We start from the raw sequence: 18,204 nt of genomic DNA, 5'->3' as shown, positions 1-18,204 counted from the left end.
CAAAGTAATAATATTATGCATAAAAGACTAATAAAAATCCCCCCATCTAATTTAAAGCTTCATTGTATTTGGCATTCAGTCATTTATTTTTTACATTTTTAAGCATTATAAAAAGATATTTTGCAAGACAGTTCACCAAGATTTATAGCAAAGTATTCACTATTCATCTGTAATACATGAAACCAGGCCAGGTTGCTATGTCCTAAGGAAATTGAAAAAATAATCTTGTGACTCGTGATGGACATTTCGTGGTGTTTTTAAAACAGCTTGGAAACTCAGCCCAGATCCTAACTAGTTCTGACTGGACAAGGCCAACACTCAAAAACTGTCAGGATTTTTTGACAGCTCTCACTTAATGACAGAAAAATAATTTTTTATTTGGAAAATGGCTTTCTGCTCCTACACAGTTTCAAGAAATTGGTCCACCTCTCTTTGTCCCCACTTTTCCAGCTATTGGCAGAAAAAAAAATAGTTGCAATTGCCAATAATTTCATTTCCCAGGGACCTTTTTCAGAGGTTTGAAAGTCATGGCTGTAGTCTGGTGGTCACGGCAGATGACTGAGAGCTGCTCCTGAGTATTTGAACACAAATGCTTTGTCATTCCACAGACAAATATGTCAGCTTGTCACACTGGCAGGACAACAGGGGTTCTGGGAACAAAGATAGGACAAAAAAGGTCCCAGGGGCTGTTGAGATAGCCTTCAATTAATAGGAGAACATGGTAGTTAGTAGATATTTACAAGCAGTAAATATCAATTACAAATAATCTTCCAGGTCAGTCTTCTGTAGCAGGAAAAACTCAAAAATTCAGCATGGCTTAGCTTTGAGAAGAAATTTTGACTCAAGAATCATCTGATAAATCAGGTATGCCTCATCATTGCTCTTATTGCCACAAAATATAGTCAGAACTAAGGCTGTGGTAGATTTTTTTTTAATTGAACATGTGGAAATTACTGACAACAGGAACAACCAAAATCATGATAAACTATATATATTTTTGTGTCTATATAAAAGCAAGTAAAATTGAATATGCAAAATTAAAGCTGGGGAAATATTTTATGAAACAGTCCTGCTACAATGCTGGTTAGTTTTTAAGTTAGCCTAAAACTTTTAACCAAAAACAAAAATTCCATTGTTTTTCAGCTTTTAAAAGCAGGTGTCTCAAATATATGGTTTTTTCCAGTTTAAAAAAAAAAAGAGTATACTTCCTTTTTACCAAAATGGCATAGATTCCTGAAGGAAACTAAGTTATTTTGACAATCATGATAGAAAGCTCCTACAATTTTCATGTCTATGTGTGCCATTCTGGTTGAAGCAAATCTATGCACAAGGCATCCGGCATTGTCCCATACAGTGATTTTCTCACCTTGACCTTTGCTTTTGCCCCTGTCAAAAGGTTTTGAATCTCCATGGACATTTGCTGACATAAATGGAATAATCCCTTGCTGCAGTCCAATCCCTTGTACTGCATCACATGTATTTGTTTCGCTATATAGTGCTAAGAAGGGAGCATAGCCAGAAGGTTGCAAGCCTAGGTATCTTGCTCTTTCTAAAAAACTGACCTATTTAGAGCTCTATGGATTCTTTCTTCTAGTAAATCCCTTTTTTCTTCCTTTATAGTTGCCCAGGCTAAAGAAGAATTAGAATTTTCTGTAATGCATTCTTGCCTTTTCCTGCAATGCTACAGTTTTTATGTCACTGTGCTAACAATGATGAGGTTGCAATTCTGAGCTTCTGTGGTAAATTTACAGCCTTTTTAACATCTTTCTCCTTGGTCTTTATGTTACATACTAATAGAAGGAATGCACACTATGGTCTTATTATTTAGGCCAAGTACCAGTGATTTTTGAAAGTACAATTCCTCACCATTTTTCAGATAACTTGCAGAAATTATATTAAATCAGAGTCCCTGTATGTTTAAGAAACTTTTTCTGTTCATCTTTGTGTCCTGGTTTCAGCTGGGAGATAATTAATTTCCTTCTTAGTAGTTGTTAAAGTGCTCTGTTTTGGATCTATTATGAGAATGATGTTGATAACACACTGTTGTTGTTGCTAAGTAGTGCTTACTTTATATCAAGGATTTTTCAGCTTCCCATGCTCTGCCAGCAAGCAGCTGCACAAAAAGACAGGAGGGAGCACATCCAGGACAACTTACCTGAACTGGCCAAAGGAATATTCCTTACCACAGTACAGCATTCCCAGTATATAAATGGGGGCATTGGCTGGGAAATGCCAGTCATAGCTCAGGAACTGGCTGGACATTGGTCAGCAGGTGGTGAACAATTTTATCATGTGTCACCTATTTCTCTTGGGTTTTATTCCTCTCTCTATCTTTCTCTCTTTACTTTTCACCATGTTTTAAACTCTGTTTGAATTATCAAACTGTTCTTGCCCACCAAGAGTACTACCTTTTCCTGATTCTCTTCCCCATCCCACCAGGCTTGCAGGGAAATGAGAAAACATTTGGTGTGGTACTTAGTTGCTGCCTGGGGTTAGATCATGACACGTTGGTAAATGCCTTTTCATCCTGTTTCCATCTCCCTGTTTAAAATAAAAGGTAAAAATTTCACAAGAGACCTCTGGAAGACAGCCTGAAATAATGGCTCATCTCTTTGCACTTTAGGCTGATATGTTTAAGAAGGGAACTGCAGCATGTACAATGTTTGCTGCTTTGACGCTGTGAGAAGGAGTGTTATAGTTCTTAAAGTAAGTGCCTGCTTGCTTCTTAGGTCACTAATGGAGAGGAAGAATCTGTTCTGCAGCATTTGTAAAAACACAAATATATTGCCATCATATGAGTCATTTTTGTCCCCCCCTTTAAACAGGAAACAGTTTTAAGGACTTCCAGTCCAGATAGTCTTCTCTTACTCACATTGCTTTGTTCCTAAACATAAGAGATTTTGTTGTCTGAGAAAGATCTTAGAATCTGGCATTGTACTTTTCTTAGGAGCACATAACCAAAATTACAGTGTATGTTACCTACACAGATGAACACTTAAGTACATTATCCATGCAGTCCCTCATTTTGAAAGAAGGAAGACATAGTTTGAAGGAGTGCCATGTAAAGTCAAACCATGCATTTGTATTGCTCCTTCACTGGCAAGTTATGACCAAGTCAAACTCTCTAGGAGCAGGACTCTCTCCTCCCTTGAAACAGAGCCACTCTTGTCCTTTAGCCTTATTCTCATGCTCTTTAAATCTGTGGTAGTGGTGCCTAACACATTGCCAGGAGCCATCACGGTCTGAACTGGTGCAGCTGGGAAAAAAAAGCAGGCCAGTATTTCAGTGAAGTATCCAAAAACAATCCTTCCCTCCAGGAGATTTTGCTGATGTAACTGTGCAGCAAACTCCACCAGCATATACACAACTCATAATGACAAAGTGCTCAGCAGTGCTTCTCCTGGTTGCCCAAGCACAAGAGCAACTTGCAAGCTAATGTCATGCCACTAGACTTCAGCTTTTGTCAGTACAGAAGTGTTGGAGGAAAAAAGGAAAAAGAGAGAGAGGAAAGCATGAAAACATCAGTGCTGCCTTGGAAAAAGTTCCTGACTCAGATCTGATATGAGCCTAAGGACAGCTTACACACCTTGCTCCCAGGATTTGGCCTAAAGTATAGCCCAGACATTAATGCTAAAGTGGTAGGATTTTGATGTGGCCTGTGATAGGAATTAGGGTCAGAAAATGTTCATTTAATGGCAGAAGAAGGGCTGGAAACAGATCAACTCATGGTAATAGTACAGCAAATATACAAGAGTTAATCCTTTTGCTTTCATTTTATTTATTCCTTGCCTGGTTTTAGTGAGGATGAATAATGTCCATGTCTTGTAACACCTCAGTAATAGTTCAGCAGGATTGCTGTGACCTTTCCTGGTTCAACCAGTACTGATTAGCTGCAGATTTCGATGTGTGATCAGGTGACAAAGCAGGCTTGCAGAGTCTGAACTGTTGCAGTTGAGGAATATAAAATGACAATTTCTTCTGCTCTTTGAAGGGAAAACTAATAAGTTTTTGGAAATGTAGAGTTGAAGTGAAATGCTTTTCTTTAATTTCTCCTGATTTAGATTTTGCATGTCACTACATTTGCATGGACTATGCTGAGCTAGGAATGCTGCATTTTGGTTTTAGCTATTTGAACCTCCCAGTAAATTATGCCAAAGATGAACCTTTCAAGGTAATCTAAAATGTAGACTTCTTAACTGATGTGAATGGCAGCCTTCCTGTTTTAAATTACAAGTTGTAAAAAGAGAGTTACATTGTCAATCAGACAGCAAATGGTGCTGCACTGGCCTTTCTAGAAAAACAAGCGATGGGTAATAAATTACTTTATGGTAGGATTGAATTAAAAACAAAAAATCCTTATCAGTGCAATATGTTTTCTGGTCCACCTAGACTCATCTGTTTTAATCTTTTCCAGCTATGCTACATTTCCCATTTCTTTCAAGTTAAACAAGTCCTTTTAGACATACATGTGCATGCATACATACAAATGTGAGTACATATATACAGACATATACATGGAAACATTTTCTGTACATAAGCAGAGATAGAATTAAAATGACAATGCAAATGATACTTTATTTTTTGAGCAGTATAACTAATATGAGGCACGTTTCCATTGTCTCTATTCCAAAATATTACTTTTCATTGAAAATAAACCTACACAGCATCTCTTGTTCCCATAGGTCCCCAAAAAAGAATACTTTTGACAGTAATCAAGTGTAACCAGTAGATTTGTAGTCACCTTCAAGCCGCTGAAAAATAGACTGCAATGGCAGACAATTCTCAAAGAGAAATATTGGCACTGCTTCCTTCAGAAAGGCTTCAATGGGGACAGTCCCCAAGGACATGACAAATATTACCAGAGAAACCTGTTCTCTGGCTGACCAAAGCAAGGAATGAAAGCATGGGAGAATACCATAGTGAAGACCTTCACCATTTAATGTGATCTTTTTTCTTAGTGTTGCAGGCAACAGCCTACTGGATTACATTTATAAAAACTGAAAACTTTCACTGGGAGTAGCATCTCCTTGGAAGGTTTCTGAGATTCTCAGCACTGAAAAAATGTTGTTTTCACTTCCGCGCTCCATTCAGTTCCTGCTTCTGAGCCACATAAAATGCATGGCTCAATGAACCAGCCCGTGGATTGGCTTCCAAAGCCAGTAGCTGGTACATAGTTGCCATATTAGTCAAGAAATCTTCCTGATGCTTATGGAATACAGGCAGTTTTTGTTTTTACTCAGACTTTTCCCTGACTCTTTAATGGCAGAACATGACTGCAATGTCCCTGTGTAGGTTTACCATGCACCTGCATTATCCTCTTTCTCTAGATGAAATTAAGTTGGGACACAGCTGAGGTTTTGGGGTTGGATTTCTCTTATATGTTCAGCAAGCCTCAGCAGAGCAAAGTAAAGAGCCAGGTATCTTCCTGTGTACATTAATATATCATGTGTGCTCAGGAAATCTGATGCATTCAGGAAACACTGGTCTTACCAGGTGTGAGCAATACAGCTGTGCAGAGCACTCACAGCATCACATCAGACCTATTCCCAATCTGCACTGAAGCAAGAATTCACATGAAACTATGAAGTTTTACATTTTCTAAACACTCTTAAACCCTCTGGAAAACCAAGATCAATATAAAAATCCTACCTCTATATAGATGCTCTGAAAAAGGGGAATCTGAGTCATGAAGCTCTCCTGTCCACCTTTTAAGAGAGATAACTCTGAGATAAAACTGTTCTTACACATTCAAAGGATAATCATCACAAATTCAGTCCTCCTTCACCCACACCTCAGCCCAGGAGCTGTGAATTATAACCTCTCACCCCATAAGGCACACAATCAGTATTCAGCTGCCAAGTGCAGAGCTAGTTTTATGCTGGAGTTTTCAAAGCACCAGGTTCCAGTGAATAGCCACAGTCTTCTCTTTTCTGGCTCCCCACTAAGCAGTGCCTGCAGAACATGCCAGAAAAATGCTGGAAAGGTCAGAGGGTAATGGCTAACAGGAAAGGCAATTCTCAAGGCTCTAGCCACAGGACAGGGTGGATGCATTCCCTGTGTACCCCAGTGTCCCAGTCTCTAGGTGCACATCTGGTTACACTCGCACTGCGCGTCAGGGCAAAATGTTAGTGAGCCATCTCACTTTCCTACAGAGGAAATCTTGGGCATATAAAACAAGGTGCATTTCCTCTCCTGCAGTAGGGGACAACAACCACGGTAACATGGGAATTTGCTCCAGAGTCTAGTTGGAGCCGTTGTATTCCAAATTTTATTTTATATCAACTTCCTATAGGCCAAAGGTCAAAAATGTTTCTGTCAAGAAAGCGTTTTCCAAAGGCAGTGTGGAAACAGTGTGGTTTGCAACATGTTCCATGTTTCAGAGAAAGGACAGTAGGAGATCTACATCTGTCCCTGTGGCCTGTCCTTCAGGCTGCTCCATTCCACAGGTAGCTGTCATTCTGCAAATTTTATGTGGAAAACTCACAGGAGAGCAGACCCTGAAGAGAATTGCAGGCAGTGACTTAACAGTAAAACCTTTCCACCTCTCTATTGCTATTTTTAAAAGGCTTTCAGAAGCTTTCAGGAAGAAAACCACACTTAAATGCTGGTCTGCCTAAAACCTAGCCTTGTGCATGCCAGCTTGGAAAGCAAATTTGGAAGTTGCCATCAAGGAAGTCAATCTGTAAATTCAAATTCAAGCCCTCCTATCATGCTTAAATGCATCTCCCTGGACTGTGCCCGGTTTGAAGCATACGAGTCAGAGTCCAACCTCCTTTTTTTTTTCTTTCTTCACCTGGAAAACTTGCAGAAGTGGTTGGACCACTTGAAGGGGAAAAACTGATTCAGATTTGACCAGATGGGTGATGTCTAATCCAGGAAGTTCCCAGGACTAACCAGATACAAATGCTCACAGCAGGGCATGAATTGGTGCAAGAGGATGAGTTCTTTCTAGACACCTGTAAATATTGTCTTATACCTCCTTACCTTTTATTGCAGGCAGCTGTAAAGATATAATTTGAATCCAACACTGGCACTGGAACAGGTTGCTCAGAGAGGCTGTGGAGTGTTCATCCTTGGAGACATTAAAATTCTGCCTGGATAGAGTCTTGGGAAACCTCTAGGAGACCATGCTTGAACAAGGGCCTCAATGAAACAATCTCCAGATATGATATGCCTTCCATCACCAAGTCTGCAATTCTATGGTTAAAAAAAAGTAATAAAAAGGAAAGTTGGGGGGGGGCATTATACTTTCATGCGAACAAAAAAGCCCTAGAGAAAAATTAAATTCCTTTGGATCAGATTTATGAAATGTGTTTATTGTTCTAGCCATGGAAGTTCAAATTCAGTTATGGTCTTAATTCAAGTTACTGAACCCTTCTAAATTCTAGCCTTGTTTTCACTCTATTGAGGTACAACAGAGTTGATGGGTGTGTGCGGCAGCAGTGTGACTAGATGTGAAATCATGTGCTTTCCCCTCACATGAAGAGGCATTTCAGCAATGACTAATCATGTATTTTCTCCTTTGCCAGCTATTCACGGAGGTTTTAATTTGCAAGGCAAGATTTCTTATTCTTTTTGTTGTCATAGTGGTGAAGTCCCTTGTAAGTGACATTTACAAAGGGGTCTAGGTGCAGGTTTGTCTGAGATGTGTAGGAGATGGGCTATTCCATATGTTATCAACCTGACTTCAACAAGTCTCAGAAATAAGTCTTCCAAGGGAAATGTATTAAAGTCCTGAATTGTTTTCCCCTGAAGCATTTAGTTCAGTAGATCTTTATCAATCTATACCTGTACATACATGAAAATCCATACACAAGGACACATGTTTACAACAAATTGCTGAGACTCTCCACATCTGAGGTTGTTTCTGCATATTCATGAATACACCTAAGGGCTGAAATATCTTTTCTGTGTGACATATTTTACCCCAATAATTTGTACAGTATATAATTTTTTAAAAATTACTTTTGTACAGACATTTATTTCATGGTTGCCTGGAATGTTCTTACTGTATTTAATTACAACAGATGCTATTTTATTTTGGTGATGTAAATGATAAAATCTTACAGAATCTTTCAGGAGAAATGTATGAGAAGATTGGAAATCCCACAAACAAGTGCACTTTTCTTTCTATGGCTCATTGACATATTTCTGGTCATCCCATCCTTCAAGTCCCAGAAAAAATCATAATATTAGGCAAGATTACTAAACAAGCTTTGGAAATAGACAGCCAGATGGATGTTGAAATATGGGTTCCTGTCATTAAAAAAATATTCTCATGTTTTATTTCTGATTAAGATTTATTTATCGTAAAAACCATTAAAAGAGATTAATTAAGTTTCTAATCCTGATTTGGGTAAATTAGGCAAATTCACTGCTCATCTTTTATTATAATTTGGTACACAATCTATTTAAGCCTGTTTCAGTAGAGCAGCAAGACATCCCCATTCCTTCTTTTATTGATTTACAAATTTGCTGCATGTATCAGTTATTCCTTCAGGTCTTTTGTCTCATAAACAGAGCTTCCTCAACCAAAGTGGAAAATGTTGGCCATTAAAATGAACTTGAGTATTTACAGTTAATTATACCTTATTTTTTCCCAGGTATCCAAAGCACAACAAGCTCTATACAATCACTGACAATCACCTCTAAAACATGATATTCTAACCATGCACATTTAAAAAAACAGTGTATTCAATTAAACCAAAGAAATTATACTGTTCTTAGGAACATCACTTGTTCCACTAGCGTAAAGAATAAAAAGTATATATCCTATTTAGTATTTTATTAATGGCAGTGGAAAGAGAAACTATCTAGTTTCCCTCGTCCCAGAGCTCTTTCTTCAGGCCAATTTGTTCTTTGTCTAACATCTTCCCTGTTTTGGAATCCAAGGTTGTAAAATAGGCAGGAGCAAAATCTGGAAGATGGAGTAGTGCTTTAGATGCAGCTCAGATCAGGAACTGTAACTCCGAACTGTAAGGACTCTGCGTGTGTTGTGCAGGGGTTAATTGACAACTGTTTGGGCAGGAGAAGTGGATGTGTAGCTCAAGCAGCAGAACACAACTGGAAAAGACTGGTTCTGATCTTTTTCATGGGTTCTGTTTCACATTCTGAACTTTCAAATAGAAAGATTCCCGGGCTGCTAAATAGATCATTATTAAGATGTTAAAGTTATTATCTTAATTTTTTTTACTGAAGTCTCACATGCCCTTTGTTCATTAGACATCTGTAACAATGACTGAACACTCAGAGCCACTAGAGCTTAGAAAGCAGCTTAAGCAAGTATGTGTTTAACTTTCTGCCACTGTTGAAATCACTGCAGTGTAAAAAGTACCTGATTTACAAGAGTTTGAGATTTGCTTCACTTTTGATGCCCAGACACATGGCTTTCTACAGTCATAGTGTGAGGACTTTCCATTGTGAGACTTTTCCTGTGTTTGTGTCATATAAAGTGGTGCTAGAGGAATAAAGAGGATTAGAAAAACTTCTTTGGATTCCTCCTTTCACTGGGAAATATCTTCCACTTCCGAAAAAAAGCAATGCACCAGCATTTCACAGATCAAAATATACTTTAATCTGAAAAAGTTATTTGCAAGATTTGTCATAATCAAAGTTTTCTCATAACTTTCTATTGCTGAAGAAGGAAAAATTACTCCTAATAAGAAAATTATTAAAAAATAAAACCCTGATTATATACAATCGGTCTCATTCCACTACGTGCCAATGTTTTCTGCAAATTCAAATAGCCTGACATTTATATTAGGCTTTAAAAGTCATCGATCCAGTTCTGTGGAGCAAGACATCAGAGTCCCACTGATCATTTCTGTCTCTCAAGAGTAGGCTCTGGATAAATTAGCACCACTATTAATCATAATAATACATCTATGTCTTGGTTCTGAGATTCTTGAGATGTTTTCCAGAAACTGCAAACTGGCATGATGTTAGCCAAAAAAACATTAAATCATGGGTCTTAATTCTCCAGTGAATCCTTCAGAAATTGAATAGCTCTCACAGTGTAATATTTCTGACAGGAAATATACACTTGAGATGTTTTAAGCCTGAAATGTCACATACACAACAGAGCTTAAGCCTGAGAAGCCTCCCCTGTTTCTGAGATCATAACAGTAGTATTATCATTAAGAGGATAAAATGCCACATCCTTGCTTCCCATACCCCAATCCAAATGAAATGTGAGTCACTTAATGAATTTCATCTAAGCCTAATGGAACAATTTCAGCCTGTCCTGGACAACTCTCCTGCCCAATCCCCTCGCACACATTATTTCTGCTCTCTTGGTTTTCATATCCGCCTCTGCCCAATCACTTGTGGCAGGTTCTACTGGTAAAGCAAATGCTTTGCTGCTGTTTTTCCCCTCAGAATTACAGATTACTGAAGAAGTAGCTTGAAACATTTCCACTGGAGAAAAATGTGATGAAATTGTTAAAGGTTCAGCAGCCTTGAAACACTAGTAGACTATTGGCATGAGGATTATTCCCAGACATGATCTTTCCTTTGGAACCTGGTGTCGAAGTTTGCAATATTTGTTCGCTTCATGCCTCCTCGGCATAGCCTGTCTCCCTGGCTGATTTTCTTCCTTTCTTTATCTGAAGTTGGCATTTTTTCCACTCTCAATAATTAAGCTGTCTCGATGCTAGAGACATGCCTATTTTATCACATGTATGTCTCGCACACAGTTGAAAAAGGAGAACTCCAAGGGAGAAGGCGGCTGGCGTCTCTGCTGTTGAAACGGTTTCAATCTGGCCTGAATACTTTGCCTGCAGTGCTGCAACCCACAAGGGGGTCTTAACCTCTGAAACCTGCTGACTCAAGAGTAATTGGCCAGCATGATGCCACTGTGACCATCAAGTGGAACAAATAAAATTACCCACCATTTCAGTGCCATGATTGTCCTCTCCCACTGCGTGATTCCATGAATCCCCCCGAGGACTGACCTGCTTATAATAAACAAATTGTTTTCTGGGCTCCTTTTCCATTGCCTGTAGGGGAGCAACAAGAAGACAGAGCCAAGCTGTGTTAACTATATTTAATGGTCTTTTTTCTTTTCCTTAAATTGCATCAGATGGTGAGGATGACTAGATATGGTATGATCTTTTAAAATTATATCCTCAAAAAGCAAACAAATACATCTCTACAAGGCAAGTTTACACAGCAATAGAAAGTTGTAAATTTGAAGAATTCAAGAGGATTACACACATCCAAGCTGGATGACTTAATTCTTCTTCCTGAGAACGACAGCTTAAAAGCAGGGATTCTCTTACTCTGTACACAATTTTGTAATTTGTTTGCACGAAAGCAAGCTGTTTACACTGTGCTACATAAAGGTTGTTGCCAAAACTTACTATCTCCTATAACAGTGTAAAACCAGAATATCTCTCATGATGGCAGTGGGTTTAATCAGATACACACCAGCGTAACCAAGAACTAAATTTGGTTTTACACCCCTGTCTAAAAGCAGCTCACTAAAGATCAGAGGGGGAGAGCTAGGGGGAGGGCGGGACAGTGGGGAAGGAGGTAGTTCTTGTTCTCCTGGTTTTCCTTCTTTACGACCATGTAACAGCATCCCCAATATCTGGATTTATGTGGAGGAGATAATATGGCCTGGTAAACACATCACCAGAGCAAGCAGTGTGAAACTTTATTTTAGTGTTTTCAGTAACTGCCTGAGCTGATAATGGCCCTAATGTGGCCACAATTGACTGCAGAAGTGCAGATTTAGTCCCAGTGCCATAAAGTTTTGTACTAACACTGTGTGAAATTGTAGTTATTTTGAGTTTTCAGCCTTCCATTGAACAAAAGCAAAACTTGGAGCATGAAGATATATGTGAACTGCTTCTTTAGGCAAGCAGGTAGAGGAGCCCAATGACTTTTGCAGAATCAAATCATGATACAGAATAAACTGAGGAGACTGAGAAGTACAGTAAGCTACTCTGCCGTGACTAACAATAACCATCTTAAAAAACTGTTGATGTATTTCTGAAAACACAGTTTGCTGCTTGTTGCCAGCTATTTCATTTAGACCCAATTTACTTAAATTATGTGCCTAAATGTAGGCAGACTATTAAGCACATTGTTAAAACAAGGTCTTGAAAAACGAAGAAAAACTAATACTTTCTCTTCCCTGCAGTTTTTTTATTGCTATTTTTGATCACTTTATACCACTGCTAAATCCACCTCACTTAGCTTGTTGAGGTATTTTGATGGGTATTTTACACAGTTTCAGTTTTCCTTTTGAGTTTTAGAAACCAGTGCAGTAAGAATATTTTAAAAAATAGCAAGAGTGCTTATCTAGTTCTTTCCATCCCAAGAAATCTCCAAGTCTGAACAGAACATTTAATATGGAAAGTTATTTTAAATTCGAAGGAGTCTGAACCCTGTTTCAAATTTAGCATACATCCTCCTGTTCATTTTATTTCCCAGCAGATAAGCTGTAGATCAAGTCTGCAATGCTTCTATCATACAGAAGTCTTCTCCTTATCTACATACAGTTTCTTTCTCCCTAGCTCTACTTTTACTGCTGCAAACCTTTGTGTGTCAAGCAAGGAAGAGAATAAACCCAGAGAAACTTGTATTTGGGACCCTAAAACTGCCAAGATGGGATGGACATATTGGTTGTGCTTTTCACCAATCTCTTCTTCTCTCATTTATATTCTGTTACATTACTCCTCTTGGCTGTTTCAAATCCTACTTTCAAGTGGTTTATAGTCACAGTTATGAAGCACATTTATCTACATCTCTTCTGAAAGGGAATAACAAGCATTTACTGGTGGATCTACTTGTCTTATACATGAAGCATCATTCTCAGTCAGACTGTATAACAGATAGATAAAACATGTGATACAAGAATTCCTTTCTATAAATAAACCCATGGAAAAATAGTCCTCATCACTGTGAGGTATTTGATTCACAGTGGAGAGCTCTTTGGGATTGGAGGAATGCATCACCTCATGGAAAGGATTTGAGACCTCAGGGCTAATATGCACCTGAGTATCACAATCAAAATTGTTCGGAGCCCAGACATGTGTAACTTATCATGTTATGGTGCAATCATATGCTTAAGCCCCCATATGTGAAAAATTTTCCAAGTATTTTCATAGCCAGTAGGCAGCTCATGCATTTGCCATATCACACACACAATATGTGGATCATATGCTACCCACAGAGGTCTTTTGTCATTCACAGAGCTCTTTGGCTCTCTACTCCAGAGGGTTTGGAGGGCTGTCATCTGTCTCAGAAGCCACATAATCTTCTGATTGCTTAGCATAAAATTGTGCATAAGAACATATTGAATACTAATGCACTAATACCTCCTCCCTATCTAGAACTAGGTGAAATTGGAAGTTTATCATTAAATCAGGGCAGTGAAGGTTCAGAGGTCTTTAGTGGTGGCATTGTTCGTGGAATGGTATCTGGTCAAGTACCCTTGAACAGGGGGCATTTTTCCTTTTTTTTCCTATAGTTTTCTCTTGAAGTTGGTTGTATTAGCTCAGTCTTTCAGTGATCTTTGCTGATACCCAGACCATTTGGGCAGACTTAAGCAAGCTGCCCAGCAAGGAGCTGCTTGAATGCCAGCATCAGAAGGATGTTGGCTCCTGACACTCCAAGCTCCCTGAGCAGTCTGGCAGAACAGTCAGCCTGGGCAGAGACAGATATTCTGAAATCTGGAAGAGGAGACATTTGCACAGTTGGTTTTAATGCCCTAGGAACTATGGAAGGCTACAGACTTTACTAGGAAAGAGAGAAAACAGATACAAACATGAAGAGCAATCTCTGGCAGAAAGCTCTGCTTCTCTGTGAAATGTAATCCCCAAATAATCTGGCAAGAAGATAGATCATTATACCATAACGACAAGCATTAGTCGCAGGTCTCGGTTTTTCAAAGAAACCAAGTTTAAAAATAGACTTCCGAAACTTTAAGGCCTGGAACCTTTTGCAGACATTAAGATTTGTCTGCAGCTCCTTGCCTTAACTCCTACATTTTCCCATCTGCAAACTACTGAATAAGACAGACCTGCACTTTATAGTTTTCAGTGAAGCAATGTCACCTCTATTTATACTACTGTGATCTTATGAAAGAAGGAAATCCTGTGAGTAGTAATCTCAGATTCCTTCAGTTATCATAAATTAAAACTGTCCACTTCTGTCTTGTAACATGAAATTTTTACTGTAGTGTACATACTTGTGCCTATTTTTACATGCTTTTTAGAGTCTTTGTTGTATTTTTCAGTAAAATCCTAATGGCAAATTACCCTAGTAAGTCTCTAAATGTCAGTTAGCATCTACTGAGACATAAATTCACAAAAACCTTGACTAATTCTTGCTGATAAACATATCCTTGACGTAATTATTGACTTAAATCATAGGAAGTGTAGCTTTGTGTCTGCAGTAGTCAAACAGCATCTGGAAGCTCCGAGAACATCTTTGAAGCCTTGCTACAGGAGTCATTGTGACTTTGGCAAATGTAAATGTAAGTTTTCTGAGCCCATGTATCCCCTTCTGTGAGACAATTACAAATACTCTACCCTCAGTTTCTAAAGGGGACTGTGCAGCCTCCAGTCACAAAGACGAGCAGAGTTTATTGCAGCTCCAGCCAGAGCACATTAGGAGCCCACAGTCAATATTGTACAGCAGAGACAAGAGTCAAATGACATTTTACCTTGCAAAATGTGACAAAATATTTTCTGGTTTTCATCATTTTCTGCATGTCACACTGAAGTCCTCTTGTCTTTGTTAAGTGGTGTTATATATTTGTAAGACAGCCAAAGCAGTATTAATAACAAATACATTAATTCTGCCTTACTTGACTAGTTCCAGATTTTCCGAGATTTTTTTGTTTTTCAAACACAGTTAAGTCACCTTTATTAAAAATAGAACAGTTTTATACTTTCCATGAGGATACCATGAATTAGATTCTAGGAGTAATGTTGTGTAATTATAGGGGTTTCTTGTACAGATTTTGTGGTGTCAAAACATGATGTGGTTTCAGGAATTGCAGGCAAACAAAGGGCCATTCTGTATTTTGATCCACTCTGAATAGTCCTTATAACTCTGCAGTAAACTTAGGGCCAACAGAGAAAGACTAAGAGTCATGATGATTAATGTGACAAGAAAATGAAGAGGTCAACTAAAGGCATTGCCACCATCCATAGTCTTTGTCACAACAGGTGATTTGTGGGGTTAAATACACTGCAGAGGGGGGCAAAATATAAACATTGAAAAATCTCTGCCAGTGCAACCTCGGGAAAGAGGACAATGGATTTTGATGCCAAAATGGCACATGGGTTTGATACTATGTGAGGACCACAAGCCATGCAAGCATCTGGACCCTGCTATTAGTGCATCCATTCACCTGTCTCTAGCCATGGCCAGTGACTAAATGCTTCAAAGGAATGAAAATAAATAAACAATGTAGAGGCCAAGATATACATCAAGGGAGAAAAGGAAATGGGAATTCCTTCCCAGCCAATGTAAATATGGTATAAAACAATCATACAACAAACAGAAATCACTCATCCCCTTGGGAATACCACTTACAAACTTCCACTTTTAAATCCTGAACTGTCTTTTTTGTAAACATGAAAAACTCTTCTTTTAGCAATGTTTCAGTCTTTTCTGTTGAGTACCTCTTTGAAAGGTCTTTCCAGGATATTTCCCCCAAAATACTTAGGAACCTCTGAAATAAAATCCCCAAGCCCTGGCTGCAGCATTGGGCAGCAATGCAGATTTATAGCTAGAATAAGGCCTGTAGGTAATTCACACTTTGTTCAGTATGTTAAAAATAGAAGATGTAGGTAAGTCAAGAGTTTGCAGACCTTCCCATGGCCTTTTTCTGCTTTGCAGCACTCATGTCCAGAACTGCCCTGAGTCCATGGGAAAGGTGCTGCCAGGGGAACACAAAAATGTTGATTGAAGTGGTTGCAGCCTTTTGGACCTGGATGGATTTCAACTCCTATCTTGGGTAGGTTCAGAAAATAGTTGAGACATTACTTAGTTCAGCTGCAGTGCACTCTGGGGAGATATGCAGGGGAGAATGTTTTACATCTTCCACTCTGGGCAGTTGTGAAGTCACACAAGGTGATAGGCACAAGTGTTATGTCATTGTGATGAAGGTCAGTCTTAGCTCCATCTTGCAGCTATGCAATTCTTCTTGCAGGATCTTCATTCCTCATATATTTGGGTGTTTGTTGGGATTTTGGGGGTAGATTTTTGTATTTTGGAGGGAGGAGGAGAGTTTGGTTGGTTCGTTGTTGGTTTTTGTTTGTTTGGGGGTTTTTTTACCCAGTTTTTTATCTTTCATATGTAAATGCTTCAATGTAAAACTAGTGATACTGTAAGAGAGTTTCATTTATCACAGGCTTTGCAGATATCAGTATTTTGTGACTAATAAACTGATAATACAGCTGCTGTGACTGCAAACCTGGGACAATAGAAGTGCTATCATTTAAAAAATTAATATTGCAGAAATAATGGTAGATTTGAGAGGCAGTTAAAGAGACAGTCTCATCACCTTTAACCACAAGGAGCTTATTGAAGTATTTTTATAGAATTATAGAATCATAGAATGGTTTGTGTTGGAAGGGGTCCTAAAGATCATCTATTTTGAACCCTTCTGTCACTGGCAGGGACTTCTCCCACTACACCAGGTTGCTCAAAGCTCCATCCAACTTGTCCTTGAACACTGCCAGAAATGGGGTGCCTACAACCTCTCTGGACAACCTGTCCCAGTGCCTCACCACTCTCACAATACAGAATTTCTTCTGTGTATCTAATCTAAAAATTGCCCCTCTTTCACTTTGAACCCATTACTCCTTGTCTTATCACTACAGTTCAAATTACTAAAAAACCAAAGTATTTAATGACAATAATTATGTTGAACAGACATTGTGAAATATTAAATGGAAAACAAATATTCTGTCTCTATATGCAGGGTGAAATTATGTATTTTCTTCATAGTGTAATTTTTTAACAAGATCAGGGCAAAAACAGTTTGACTTGAGGCTATATTTTGGGGTTTTGGGGACTCCAGGTGTAGAACTTGGAATATATTATCTCAGAAAACATTAGGTAGGCAGCATAAAAAGATATTAAATATTAATTGAACACATTTCTGATCTGCTAATGAGTGGCAGTGCTTTTCCTTAAGACTACTGAGGAACTGGGAGCTACAAATTAATAATACCTGATAATGGAGTACAAATCTTGCTGGGCATATAGAGATGGGCTCAGTTACTGGGATTTTTAAAACATCATTTTATACATGAAACACAGAGATTCTGAGAAAGGAGAGAGGGAGGTGGTGAGAAGTGTAACAAGTTACTCATCTGTGGCACCTGCACATCTTGCTAATTAATCTGTGGTGGTGTGCATGTTTGGGATTGTTCAGAATGTTTAATCTACCACTATGAATTCCCATCTTTTCAGTCAGCTGTATAGGGGAGCCTCTCAAAATTCAAACCCAGTGATGACCTTTTGCCTAATGTATGAGGCCAAACAAACACAATGATTTTAAAGGCTCCCTCTGCTTATTTTAAGTGCTATAAAACATGCTTTACAGAATATAAAGTGCCTTTAGTAACTGAAATTAAAGGTTTCTTTAGATTTTGATCCATTCCTTCTGGTGCACTTGTTTCCACAGATACATTTCCACTTTCCTCTACAAGAAATGCAGCCTAATTTCTTTCACATGCTCCAGGCAATAAAGGAATAAACCAAAATAAAGCCTGATACTGCAATGCAATGAGAACCTTTCGGGAGTGGATGTGGCATCCACCTCCTTTGTTTCACACAGCTGCGTACTTCATATATCGGCAAGATGGATGGAGGCAGTGTCACTGGAGGCAATTCACACCTTTTGTCAGAGAAGGCGAAAAGAGACCATTTACATCATTTTCACAAGGATGGTTTGGAAAATGCTTTCCCATAAGCTGGAAGGACCTTCAAAGCCTTGCTTTCAGGCACCGATGTTCCTTACTGTGAAGGATATCTCGCAATTCACTAATAGCAATATTCTTAGTTGGTCATTTCCAGATGCTTGACTGTGGTGGAATTCTCAGGGCAGATGTGCATTTGAGATTAATTTATTCCTTTTTGTTGCCTTAGAGGACACAGTGGTAACATATTACCTCACTACAATAAAATAGCACAGATATGGGAAAGTCATCTAGTCCCTCTCGCTGACAGTGCAGG

At 38.7% G+C, this 18,204-nt stretch overlaps 1 long non-coding RNA gene across 1 annotated transcript in view; it reads right to left on the bottom strand.

Annotated features, from left to right (window-relative positions):
- The window catches only part of LOC132078042 (uncharacterized), a 60,992-nt gene that overhangs the window by 4,880 nt on the left and 37,908 nt on the right, over window positions 1-18,204 (bottom strand). The window contains exons 2-3 of the long non-coding RNA XR_009419224.1: window positions 10,890-10,997; window positions 6,985-7,197 (exon numbers count right to left, since the gene is read on the bottom strand). This is a non-coding gene — a long non-coding RNA (uncharacterized LOC132078042). The remainder of the gene's footprint in view (window positions 1-6,984; window positions 7,198-10,889; window positions 10,998-18,204) is intronic.

The sequence above is a fragment of the Ammospiza nelsoni genome, chromosome 1, assembly GCF_027579445.1.
Source record: "Ammospiza nelsoni isolate bAmmNel1 chromosome 1, bAmmNel1.pri, whole genome shotgun sequence".
NCBI lineage: Eukaryota > Metazoa > Chordata > Aves > Passeriformes > Passerellidae > Ammospiza > Ammospiza nelsoni.
This window is presented reverse-complemented; position numbering and strand designations above follow the sequence as displayed.